Source organism: Tursiops truncatus, chromosome X (assembly GCF_011762595.2).
Source record: "Tursiops truncatus isolate mTurTru1 chromosome X, mTurTru1.mat.Y, whole genome shotgun sequence".
Taxonomy (NCBI): Eukaryota; Metazoa; Chordata; class Mammalia; order Artiodactyla; family Delphinidae; genus Tursiops; species Tursiops truncatus.
In genome coordinates, this window is record NC_047055.1 from 90,559,157 (window position 1) to 90,571,591 (window position 12,435).

Here is a 12,435-nt window from a genome sequence, read left to right on the forward strand (position 1 = left end):
CCCTTAGAACTGCTTTTGCTGCATCCCACAGGTTTTGGGTCGTTGTGTCTCCATTGTCATTTGTTTCTAGGTATTTTTTGATTTCCTCTTTGATTTCTTCAGTGATCTCTTCATTATTAAGTAGTGTATTGTTTAGCCTCCATGTGTTTGTATTTTTTACAGATCTTTTCCTGTAATTGATATCTAGTCTCATGGCGTTGTGGTCAGAAAAGATACTTGATACAATTTCAATTTTCTTAAATTTACCAAGGCTTGATTTGTGACCTAAGATATGATCTATCCTGGAGAATGTTCCATGAGCACTTGAGAAAAATGTGTATTCTGTTGTTTTTGGATGGAGTGTCCTATAAATATCAATTAAGTCCATCTTGTTTAATGTATCATTTAAAGCTTGTGTTTCCTTATTTATTTTCATTTTGGATGATCTATCCATGGGTGAAAGTGGGGTGTTTAAGTCCCCTACTATGAATGTGTTACTGTCGATTTCCCCTTTTATGGCTGTTAGTATTTGCCTTATGTATTGAGGTGCTCCTATGTTGGGTGCATAAATATTTACAATTGTTATATCTTCTTCTTGGATCGATCCCTTGATCATTATGTAGTGTCCTTCTTTGTCTCTTTTAATAGTCCTTATTTTAAAGTCTATTTTGTCTGATATGAGAATTGCTACTCCAGCTTTCTTTTGGCTTCCATTTGCATGGAATATCTTTTTCCATCCCCTTACTTTCAGTCTGTATGTGTCTCTAGGTCTGAAGTGGGTCTCTTGTAGACAGCATATATAAGGGTCTTGTTTTTGTATCCATTCAGCTAATCTGTGTCTTTTGGTGGGAGCATTTAGTCCATTTACATTTAAGGTAATTATCGATATGTATGTTCCTATTCCCATTTTCTAAATTGTTTTGGGTTCGTTATTATAGGTCTTTTCCTTCTCTTGTGTTTCTTGCCTAGAGAAGATCCTTTAGCATTTGTTGTAAAGCTGGTTTGGTGGTGCTGAACTCTCTCAGCTTTTGCTTGTCTGTAAAGGTTTTAATTTCTCCATCAAATCTGAATGAGATCCTTGCTGGGTAGAGTAGTCTTGGCTGCATGTTTTTCTCCTTCATCACTTTCAGTATGTCCTGCCACTCCCTTCTGGCTTGTAGGGTTTCTGCTGAGAGATCAGCTGTTAACCTTATGGGGATTCCCTTATGTGTTATTTGTTGTTTTTCCCTTGCTGCTTTTAATATGCTTTCTTTGTATTTAATTTTTGACAGTTTGATTAATATGTGTCTTGGCGTGTTTCTCCTTGTATTTATCTTGTATGGGACTCTCTGTGCTTCCTGGACTTGATTAACTATTTCCTTTCCCATATTAGGGAAGTTTTCAACTATAATCTCTTCAAATATTTTCTCAGTCCCTTTCTTTTTCTCTTCTTCTTCTGGAACCCCTATAATTCGAATGTTGGTGCGTTTAATGTTGTCCCAGAGGTCTCTGAGACTGTCCTCAGTTCTTTTCATTCTTTTTTCTTTATTCTGCTCTGCAGTAGTTATTTCCACTATTTTATCTTCCAGGTCACTTATCCGTTCTTCTGCCTCAGTTATTCTGCTATTGATCCCATCTAGAGTACTTTTAATTTCATTTATTGTGTTGTTCATCATTGCTTGTTTCATCTTTAGTTCTTCTAGGTCCTTGTTAACTGATTCTTGCATTTTGTCCAATCTATTGTCCATTCTATCTCCAAGATTTCGGATCAACCTTACTATCATTATTCTGAATTCTCTTTCAGGTAGACTGCCTATTTCCTCTTCATTTGTTAGGTCTGGTGGGTTTTTATCTTGCTCCTTCATCTGCTGTGTGTTTTTCTGTCTTCTCATTTTGCTTATCTTACTGTGTTTGGGGTCTCGTTTTTGCAGGCTGCAGGTTTGTAGTTCCTCCTGTTTTTGATGTCTGTCTCCAGTGGCTAAGGTTGGTTCAGTGGGTTGTGTAGGCTTCCTGGTGGAGGGGGCTAGTGCCTGTGTTGTGGTGGATGAGGCTGGATCTTGTCTCTCTAGTAGGCAGGTTCACGTCTGGTGGTGTGTTTGGGGGTGTCTGTGGCCTTATTATGATTTTAGGCAGCCTCTCTGCTAATGGGTGGGGTTGTGTTCCTGTTTTGCTAGTTGTTTGGCATAGGTTTTCCAGCACTGTGGCTTGCTGGTCGTTGAGTGAAGCTGGGTGCTGGTGTTAAGATGGAGGTCTCTGGGAGATTTTCGCCGTTTGATATTATGTGGAGCTGGGAGGTCTCTTGTTGATCAGTGTCCTGAAGTTGGCTGTCCTACCTCAGAGGCAGAGCCCTGCCTCCTGGCTGGAGCACCAAAAGCTTTTCATCCACAGGCTCAGGATAAAAGGGAGAAAAAGTAGAGGGAATTAGTAGAAGTATGAGGAAAGAAAGAAGGAAAGGAGGGTAGGAAGGAAGGAAGAAAGAAAGAAAGAAGCAAAGAAGGAAAGAAGGCAAGAAGGAAAGAAAGGAGGGAGGGAGGGAGGGAGGAAGGAAGGAAGGAGGGAAAGAAGGAAAAAAGACAGAAAGAAAGAAGATACAGTAAAAATAAAATAAAGTATAATAAAGTTATTGAATTAAAAACTTCTTATTTAGAAAAAAAAAAAAAAAAGGGACGGAAAGAACCTTAGGACAAATGTTGGAAGCAAAGCTATACAGACAAAATCTTACACAGAAGCATACACATACACCCTCACTAAAAGAGGTAAATGGGGAAAAATCCTAAATCTTGCTGTCAGAGACCACCTCCTCAATTTGGGATGATTCGTTGTCTAAAGGAGGGAAGGAAGGACGGAAAGAAAGAAAGAAAGAACGAAGGTAAAGTGTAATAAGGTTATTAAAATTAATTATTAAGAAAAAAAATTAAAAAAAAAAAAAAACATGGACGGATAGAACCCTAGGACAAATGGTGGAAGCAAGACTATACAGACAAGATCTCACACAGAAGCATACACATACACATTCACAAAAAGAGGAAAGGGGGAAAAATCATAGATCTTGCTCCTAAAGTCCACTTCCTTAATTTGGGATGATTGGTTGTCTATTCAGGTATTCCACAGATGCAGGGTACATCAAGTTGATTGTGGAGCTTTAATCCGCTGCTTCTGAGGCTGCTGGGAGAGATTTCCCTTTCTCTTCTTTGTTCTCACAGCTCCCAGGGCTAAGCTTTGGATTTGGCCCTGCCACTGCGTGTAGATAGCTGGAGGGCGTCTGTTTTTTGCTCAGACAGGATGGGGTTAAAAGAGCCGCTGATTGGGGGCTCTGGCGCACTCAGGCCGGCGGGGACGAAGGGGCACAGAGTGCGGGGCGGGCCTGCGGTGGCAAAGGCCGGCGTGACTTTGCACCAGCCTGAGGCGCGCTGTGCGCTCTCCCGGGGATGTTGTCCCTGGATCCCGGGAACCCGGCAGTGGCGGGCTGCACAGGCTCCGCGGAGGAGGGGTGTGGAGAGTGACCTGTGCTCGCACACAGGCCCCTCGGTGGCGGCAGCAGCAGCCTTAACGTCTCCCGCCCGCCTCTGGGGTCCGCGCTTTTAGCCGCGGCTTGCGCCCGTCTCTGGATTCCGCGCTTTCAGCCGCGGCTCGCGCCCGTCTCTGGATTCCGCGCTTTCAGCCGCGGCTCGCGCCTGCCTCTGGATTCCGCGCTTTCAGCCGCGGCTCGCGCCCGTCTCTGGGGTCCGCGCTTTCAGCCGCGGCTCGCGCCCGTCTCTGGGGTTCGCGCTTTTAGCCGCGGCTCGCGCCCGTCTCTGGAGTTCCTTTAAGCAGCGTTCTTAAACCCCTGTCCTCACGCCCCAGAAAACAAAGAGGGAAGGAAAAGTCTCCTGCCTCTTCTGCAGGTGCAGGCTTTTCCCCGGACTCCCTCCCGGCTAGCTGTGGTGCACTAACCCCTTCAGGCTATGTTCAAGCCGCCAACCCCAGTCCTCTCCCTGCGCTCCGGCCTCAGCTCGCAGCCCCGCCCGCCCCGGCGGGTGAGCAGACAAGCCTCTCGGGCTGGTGAGTGCCGGTCGGCACCGATCCTCTGTGCGGGAATCTCCCCGCTTTGCCCGCCGCACCCGTTGCTGTGCACTCCTCCGCAGCTTCGAAGCTCCCCCCTCCGCCTCCCGCAGTCTCCGCCCGCGAAGGGGCTTCCTAGAGTGTGGAAACTTTTCCTCCTTCACAGCTCCCTCCCACTGGTGCAGGTGCCGTCCCTATTCTTTTGTCTCTGTTTTTTCTTTTGCCCTACCCAGGTACGTGGGGAGTTTCTTGCCTTTTGGGAGGTCTGAGGTCTTCTGCCAGCCTTCAGTAGGTGTTCTGTAGGAGTTGTTCCACGTGTAGTTGTATTTCTGGTGTATCTGTGGGGAGGAAGGTGATCTCCGCGTCTTACTCTTCCGCCATCTTCCGCCTTCCTCCGTGAAATTTATTTTTCTTTAATTTTTATTTTATATTGGAGTATTACATTAGGTCCTTGTTGATTATCTTTTTTATGTATAGAAGTGTGTATATGTTAATCCCAAACTCCTAATTTATCCCTCCCCTCCTTTCCCCTTTGGTAACCATAAGTTTGTTTTCTATGTTTGTGGGTCTATTTCTATTTTGTACATAAGTTCATTTGTTTTCTGTTTTTAGATTCCGCATATAAGCAATATCATATGATATTTTTCTTTCTCTGTCTGACTTAACTTCACTTGGCCTGATAATGTCCAGGTCCATCCATGTTGCTGCAAATGGCATTATTTCATTCATTTTTATGGCTGAGTAATACTCTATTGTATATATGTACCACATCTTCTTTACCCATTCATCTGTCCGTGGACATTTAGGTTGCTTCCATGTCTTGGCTATTGTACGTAGTGCTGCTATGAACATTGGGGTGGGTGTATCTTTTTGAATTTGAGTTTTCTCTGGGTATGAGACCCTTCCCTGTTCTGGTTGTACCTGCTGCCACCATGTGGGTTAATTCGCCCTGCAGGAGGCTTAGGCCTGACGTCACTGTGACCGTGACTAGTCACTGTTGCTGCAAGTCAGCTCTGGGCAAACTTGACCCTGGGAGTGACCACTGTGTGGCTTAGGAGGGACTGTGCTCCAGCACTTGCTAGAGAATCTCCCTCCTTCCCAGAGTGGAGAACATGACTTCTGAAATGGCAGGGAAGTTAGGTTTGTGACTGACAGCCAGCTTCCCTATTTTGTTTTATCTTAATTCATTCCTGCTCATTTTCCCTTTATTTTTTATAGAAATGTCAAACAACTCTTAATAGATGAGCATATTTACTTTATTTTTGATTTAGAGCCATTTATGCTTTATAGATGAGGTATCAGCATATGGATTTCTGAATTACTTTTAAAACTGCTGTTTTTAGGTCTGATGTTCTGTGGTTACACGCTAGGATTCATTACATCATTTAAGCACAGGGTGTTTAGAACAAAGAGCCAGGAACAAGTTCTCATTATATTATCTGGACTGAAAATGATTTCTCACTGACATTGTGAAGTTTAATAGTTCGAGCCACTGTCAGAGTGTAGTCCAGTCGATTGCCTAGGTTGTGTCTTTGACTTCTGATTCAGATAAGTGATTTAATTCTCATTTCAGTGCTGCCCTCTCCCAAGCTCAGAATTCTTCATAGAAGACCAAAACAAATAAAAAAATAGGACATGACAGTAAAATGTAATAAATTTTCCTACTTCAGATTCTGATAAGGAAGTAAATCATTGTATTCATCAATGAACTTATATTTCTTCCTCTTCTGATTTATTTCCTGGCATAGGAGACCCAGTTGCCTTAATGACGATCTGTCAATTGAGCGTAAGCCAAATAGTCTATCTTGGGGCTTCTATGTCATTAAGTGGTCCTAGGGAAGGGCCACTGTAAGGGTTGTACAGACTGTGGACTGCACAGTTCTGGGGACACCAAGCATGGAGAGGCTCTTTTCTAGTCCCTCTATCAGTGGTTGGGGTACTGGGACAAGGCTCCCAGCCTTTTCTCTGCTACTTAATCTTTTTTTCCCTACCAACACCCCACCCCAAATTTGGCTTCTTGGTCTCCAAATCAAAAGCTTGTCTCTCCCTCTGTCTTTCATGTTGACTTGGGCACATTTATTGAGGATGGACATGATTGGATCCCTCCTTTCCTTAACGCGCCCCCCACAGATACACATACGCCCCATCTGTGACAGATCCTGTGGAATTTGGTTAAGTGCAGCCCCACACCAATGCCCAGACTGCTCTATAAACCTCTTTGTAAGGTTGCACAAACAGAGAGAAACTAAACCGTGCAGTGTAGGAGGTTCCATGCAGATTCCGAAAGTGATATATCGTATGAAAAATTGGTTTTTGTTTATTTGTTTTTAGAACCTAGTTAATGGTCACAACCAGATGTATGATGGTCTCAGCAAGAGCAGACCACTTTGAGAAGCAAACAGACCAAAATAGGGAAAGAGTTGTATTAAAATGTGCAAAACACATATTTTCTGAAATAAAAATTAAACAGGAGGCGCTAATAGGAGACTGGACACTGCAGAAAACTCAGTAGTAAACCTGAGAACTATCTTTAGAAACACTCTCAAACACAGCAAAACAAGAAAGAGATTAAAATGTTGAGAAAGAAGGAGCAGAAATGGAGGTAGAGAGGGAACTGAACAAGTGGAACTACGGTAATAATCAATGATAATTTTTAAAGAAAAATCCTTTTCTAAGTGAAAAAAAAAAACGTCTGGAAATTGAGAGATTCCACTCCGTTCCAAGCAAAATATGTGAAAAGGTATCACCAGATACACCTTGGTAAAAATTTAAAGGTCATATATGAGGAAAGAATCTTATAAGGAGCATCAAAGCAAAACAAACACACAAAATAAAGCTTGAAAACACCACCACCACCAGCAGAACCAGTGACCTAAAAACCACAAAGATGTGGCTTCAGGTAACGCAAGGAGAAAATGGATCAAATCATCAGTGCTTTGAGAGTAAGCAAATTGGGGACAAGTTGTTCTTCGTACATGGAGACAATGGAAATGTTTTTAAATCTTCAAGAAAATGGACTATAATATAGTTTCTTTGATACATTACTCAAAGTAACCCATTACTTTCCTAAACTACTCCAGAACATGAAGAGAAAATCAAAATTAAGAACTCAAGGAGGACATCTTATCTTGAAAGACTGGACCAGCATTGAACACTAAAACAGGTTTCACACACACGCGCGCGCGCGCACACACACACACACACGGTTATACAGCTAAATTCAAGGATAAAACATTATTTCAAGAAGTGAATATTGTTAGAAAAATTGAAAAGGAAGATGACATGGTTTGTACCACAGATAAAATAGCCAAATAAAGAGAGTTGAGAAACTAAGGGCTGAATTATTCATATTTGATCTTGAGAGTAAAATCATTTTTCATGCTTACCTTTGAAAATCATGTAGTTATAAGTTTAAAATATTTTAGGGAAATTTCAACTTAACCAAGATAAAATTCCAAATAGAATTGCAGAATCTAATAATCATTTCACAATGTATATGTATATCAAATCATCACATTGTACACTTTGAATATATATAATTTTGTCTTTTATATGCCAATAAAGCTGAGTGAAAAAAGAATTCTGGGGAGTGGGACTGGAGCTTGAGGTGGTGAGGAGATCATTATATAACTTTTTATATTTTTTGAATTTGATGACATTTTATTATTTTAAAACCTATTATTAGGAAACAAAGACAAGCATAAGGCATAGTGGTTCTTTCTAGAAAAATAAATTGCGGAATCTAAGAGCAAACCTAGTGTAGTCTTTATGGCAAAAGACAAGTAGCAATAGAAGGTAACTGGCAACAGTACATAAAAAACTGAAAACAAAACCAGAAGACGGGGGGAAAAATGTCCTAGGAGAAGTCTTGACCATAAATGTGAACTCCCTGATGGCCCCTGCAGCCATTATGACACATTCTGTCTTCTTGAGGTTGGCATATGATCATCCCTCTTTTACTTTCCTATTTAATTCCTTGAGCTCCCATGGGCCATATTATCAGGAATTCCTCTTGAGGAATAATCAATATATTCCTCCTGAGGCCTCTTCCCTTCCCCTTCCCCCTTAGTTGTCCAGGAACCCCAGGAGGGTGACTTTGTCCAAGGAGGGTCAGACCACTGCCCAACACCACTGCTGTGGCTCCTTGCTTCACAAAGCTGCTGTGGGAGACTGGTCCTGCCAGGCTGATGGATGCCACTGGGATGACTTCGCTGGCCAGAAGATCAGCGGCTAGGTTTTGCTGTTGTTTTAAGTTGGGAGAGACATGAACATGTCTATAAGCTGAAGAGAAAGGATCAATAGGGACCAAGAAATCGAAGGCATAGATGACAGACTGGATAGTTGATGGATCAGTGGGCAGTTAGGGATGAAGAAGCAGTTAAGGATGGGTAAAGGCATAGTTATGCCTTCGCCCATTCTCCACCATGGATGGCAGAAAACCTCATCTCCAGGTTAACAGAGAATATAGAGTTCCCGAGATACAAACCTCCCCCATGCCCCTGCATCCACAGCTTCGCATTCCTCCCTTCTCACCTCAGTAGAAAAGGCGTCCCCTCTGCTGTCCAAAGCTAGCTTCCATGATGGCCCTGTTTCCCAGACACTGAACAAGAAAGAGACTGGGGCCCATCCAAGCACATCCAACCCTAGTTGATGCCTCTCAGCTCACCCTCTTGCCCTGTTTCCTCTGCCCCAGCAGCCCTTACTGGTATGCCTACACTCACATTGCTTCCTGAGTGCCCTGACGTCCAACTCTCTGTTCATAGTGCTCGCTTGCTTGACATCCTTCAAGAGATTCCCTTCACCTGTGGAAGAAAACCCAGATGCCCCATGTGTGCCTTTCATGATTGGGCCCCACCTGCCAACTCTCTAACTTATCTCTTGCTTCATTTCCCTATGTTCTAGTCATCCTAAGAATCCTGACCGTCTGGGTTCAAATCGTGGCTCCACCACGTACTAGCCATGTGCCCTTGGGCAATTTGCTGGAGCTCTCTGGGCCTTAGTTCTTCATCTGTAAAATGGGGATAGTCCAAGTTCCTACTTAAAGGGTTGTTATGAGGTTAAATGAGTTCATACATGTGAAGCTGTTAGATCGCCATCTGGCGTACATTAAGCACGTGATAAATCGTAGCTCCTGTTATTAGTACTTTGTACAGCTCCTGAGATGTACCATCCTCTTGCTCTCCTTGTATCTTTGAGGATATGGTTTTCTCCCATTCCTCCCAACCTTCTTCCCCTCCCCACCCTACTTTTCTGACTAGCAAATTGTCCTTCATCCGCAGGGTCCGTCTGCTCTATTGACACCTCGACTGTGGAGCATTCCTAGATTTCCCCCTTGATGTGTATACATGCCAGACTGGATGAGGAGTACTTTTTCTGAGCTGGACATATCTTTATTATAGCCCTTTTTCTACTTTGTTGACTTGGCCTTCCTCTTGGTCTGTGATTAACTGTAAGGTGCAGGCATGGAGGGCTGGGAGTCAAATCTAGTCCATTCTTCTCTTGTTTTCCATCAGTTGATGTGGCCTGACATGAACTAAGTACTCATTTAGTGTTTGTTGAATGAATGAATGAATGAATGAATGAATACATAGGTAAGGGACATGTGCTGACAGAACACTGTAGAAGAAATATAATTTCCAAGCAAATAAGAGATGTTCAAGTTTATTAGTAATCAAATCACTGTTGATTAAAATGAGACATCATTTTTACCTGATGAGTTAGGAAACACTTTTAAAAATGATAGTATCTATTTCTGTGGCCTCTTTCTTGTTGCTGGTGGGAGGGTAAAAGCAATTTAACACCATGTATCAAGATCCTTTAAAATGTCCTTTTCTTTTGCCCACCTCATTGTACTTCTGGGACAGTAACAGAAATAATTTTAAATACAAACAAATGTTTATGCGTAAATATGTACATTATGACATCATTTATATAAAAATTTGAGAAAAGCGCACAAAATATCCAATAATAGAAGAATGGATTCGCATTTTGGTTTCAGAAGAATGTGTGATGATAAGAAATGTATTAGTTAAAGGAAAAAAGCAGACTATAGAATATGTTTACAACTCTTAAGAAAAAAAAGACAAGTAGATACCCATGCATAGAAAAGAGAGTGTGAGGAAGTATACCAGAATGATTACTTGGTTATATTTGGATGGTGGGAGCGTGTATGGGTTTTTTTCCTGCTTTTATATATTACCCAAATTCTCTATATTTAGAAATGTGTTCCTTTTACAATGGGGTAAAACCAATAAATTTTATATTTTAAAGTGTGTGCTCAGAAACAATTAAGAATCTGATTATATTTTGTTTGATATGTTTTGACATGAGTAAGTCTTAAATTACGAAGTTGATTTTAAGTACCGGAAGGCACAGATCTGGTCTTGTGTTCAGCCGATCATGTGACTAGTAAATAACCTGTAGGCTTATATGAGGTCACCCTCCATGTAAGAACCCACAGTTGTCACAGGGCTTAGCATGGCCTCTAAAACATCACATCTGGCCACCAATGAGAAAGAGTTAAAAACAAAAAGCCAGACAAGTGAGGTTTGCTTGGAGACAAATAATCCCTGAACACAGGATGGGTGTTAATGAAAAGGAAGGTGGTAGAAAACGAATCACTTTGCTTGTAAATGAAATGCATATTCATTCTTCTCTGCCCACATCGCAAGTTAAGCACCATCATCCCGGCGTCCACTTGCTGGATGCAAAAATCTTGCAAAAATCTTGACATGATTTAAAAAACAAAAAACAAAAGAAACCTCACTGTTGTCTTAGCTTGCTTAAATGCATATTGTACCAAATTGTAGAAGAATTATAGATGAGCGTTTTAAGGGTTTCTAAAATTGTACCCCTATGAAGAATATTGCTAATAATATACAGCAATTACTGTTAACTGCATGAGAATATCTGATTTTGTTTGGCTACACTTAAACAACCCCAAAGTTGAGTGCACCAAGACATACTGGATTTCAAACTAAATAAATCAAAATTACCATGTACATTCCACTACATGTCAAAATAGGAAAAGCCATAGTATTTGATGTGAAATGAAGATTAGAGCAGTAATAGAAAACTAGAAGCTGCTTACATTTATTTGGAATAAGAAAACAAGCCCAATGATTTTCAATGCAGATGTACTTCTCTTTGAGAAAATACATCAGAAAATCAATTTACAAAGCAGAGAAATTTGGCAGTAATTATTATACTGTCAAAAGATTCTTTCGTTTCTGAAGAACTTATTTTCAGAGTTCAGTGTGCTTGCTTGTCGTTAACAACTTGACAGATATTAGAGGAATTTAAAGCTAAGGTATTAGGTGCCAATGCCAATTAAAAATGACCAAAATGAAGATAGAGTATCTTTATATGTAATAGAGAGTGAAAGGGGGCATCTAATTTGAATTCTAAGAGTTAAGCATTTGTGCAGTGTCTCAAATCTATCCATTATATAAAGGAAGGCACACCTGGAGCTTATTACTTTATCACTTCAGACTTAAATCCTGAATTTGACTATTTAAAACAAGTGTGCCATCTTCCATTTACATTCTGTGATAAATTCCATGATTTCACTCATCAAAGACATTTCACATTTTTCCAAGATAAACTTGCTTAAAGGAGATAACTCATCCAGTTTAATACAACATGAAACTGTCCTCATTTGGGGATGATGAGAATAAAAATTGCTATTGTTTATTGAGCATTCATACAGTTCCAGGCACTATAGAAAGCTAAATGCTTTTCATACCTTGCAAACTTAACCCTCATTTTTCATTTATTCAGAAAACTATTTATTACAGAGTGCTTACTATGTGTCAGGGACTATTGAATGTGTTGGGGATTCAGCAATGAACAAAACAGACAAATAACCCTGCCCTCTGTGGAGCTTACGTTCTGGCAGGGGAATAAAGATGATATACAGAATAAGAAAATAAATGATATACTAGGTTGGCGTATGATGAATGCCACTGAGGAAAAGAGAGCAGAGAAGGGGTTAGGGAATGCCAGGCTTATAGGGGGAGGGGTCACACTTTTGAAAAGGATAGTTAGAGAAGGCCTCATGGAGAAGATGACACCCAAACAGATGTGCCTGCCTTGTTTGAGGAAGAGCAAGGAGTGCAGTATGGTGAGTGCAGAGAGAAAGAGAGGGGACAAGGTCTGAGAGAGAGAGTAGAAGAGGGGCCGCATCATGTCGGGCCTGGTAGGCCATCATGAGGCTTTTGGGTGCAACTTCAGGAGAGATGGTAAGCCCTCAGAGGCTTTTGAACAGAGGCATGATATGATCTGACTTAACGTTTTCACAGGATCATCCTGGCTCCTTCGGTAACATAAAATTCTGTGAAGCAGGTGGTCTTGTCCAATTTCACAGATAAGGAACAGAGCCTCAGAAAAGTTAAAAATTTGCCAAAGTTCCCATTTATTAGCGAATTTGTGGGGCTG